Raw genomic sequence first — 1,280 nt, forward strand, 5'->3', positions numbered from 1 at the left:
AGTAACCGAGGTCCAGTCACAGCAGTTCAAAGTAACCGAGGTCCAATCACAGCAGTGCAAAGTGCAAAGTAACCGAGGTCTAGTCACAGCAGTTCAAAGTAACCGAGGTCCAGTCACAGCAGTTCAAAGTAACCGAGGTCCAGTCACAGCAGTTCAAAGTAACCGAGGTCCAATCACAGCAGTGCAAAGTGCAAAGTAACCGAGGTCCAGTCACAGCAGTTCAAAGTAACCGAGGTCCAATCACAGCAGTGCAAAGTGCAAAGTAACCGAGGTCCAGTCACAGCAGTTCAAAGTAACCGAGGTCCAATCACAGCAGTGCAAAGTGCAAAGTAACCGAGGTCCAGTCACAGCAGTTCAAAGTAACCGAGGTCCAGTCACAGCAGTTCAAAGTAACCGAGGTCCAGTCACAGCAGTGCAAAGTGCAAAGTAACCGAGGTCCAGTCACAGCAGTTCAAAGTAACCAAAGTGTAGTCACAGCAGTTCAAAGTAATCAAAGACCAGCCACAGCACTTCAAAGTAACCAAAGACCAGCCACAGCACTTCAAAGTAACTGGAGGTCCAGTAACAGCACTTCAAACTAATCAAAGACCAGCCACAGCACTTCACGTTCATGTCACACTGATCTGATGTCAGCCGAGTTCAGCCGTGAAGGGGTGAAGTTAACCCTCACACCTACAGCTCTGCACGTGCACCGCAGTCAGCCTGGGCATGCCTGTGTGAAGGGTGAGGGTGACACCGCCCATGAGGACTCTCCTCCACACAGCCACACACATTCCTGGCAGCCAGGTGTGAAGATGAACGTATCGTCACAGGTATGTCTGTGTGGGGTTTGTAGTGCTGACTGTATCAAACGTCCCTGTACCAGGGTGAAGGGCTTAGCAGCAAAGTGTCATCATAGTTGAGAGGAGAATGCCGTTTTGAAACACTTCACACTTCATAAGCAATTTCCTTTCCCGCTCTCAACACACACACACACGAAAAAGAGAACGAGGCAGTAAGGCCGTGAGAGGGAACAGACTATACCCCCACCACAACCAGCATCCTACACAACCTGACCTTCGCCAAAGCAGAAGGATTATGACGGCAGCAGAGAGAGAAAACGAGGTGGCATTTCGAGCTTCACTGAAAGGAGATTGCAGAAATGCCTTTGTCCACACGACACAGAGGCCTTGTCAAACACTTCCGGCCCCGCCATGTTGGCCTGGGGTAATAAAAGGAAATCTGGGGGAAGACAGGCGGACACAAAACGCCACGAATCTTCTGCTGCTGATCACAGATCT

At 50.2% G+C, this 1,280-nt stretch overlaps 1 protein-coding gene across 1 annotated transcript in view; it reads left to right on the forward strand.

Moving 5' to 3' along the window:
• The first annotated feature begins 1,197 nt into the window (after positions 1-1,197).
• Positions 1,198-1,280, forward strand: part of LOC143274939 (uncharacterized) — a 7,559-nt gene continuing 7,476 nt past the window's right edge. Inside the window, exon 1 of the mRNA XM_076578942.1 lies at positions 1,198-1,280. This exon is cut by the window's right edge and continues 67 nt beyond it. The gene's annotated coding sequence lies outside the window, so the exon portion shown is untranslated.

Source organism: Babylonia areolata, chromosome 29, assembly GCF_041734735.1.
Source record: "Babylonia areolata isolate BAREFJ2019XMU chromosome 29, ASM4173473v1, whole genome shotgun sequence".
In the NCBI taxonomy this organism is placed as follows: Eukaryota; Metazoa; Mollusca; class Gastropoda; order Neogastropoda; family Buccinidae; genus Babylonia; species Babylonia areolata.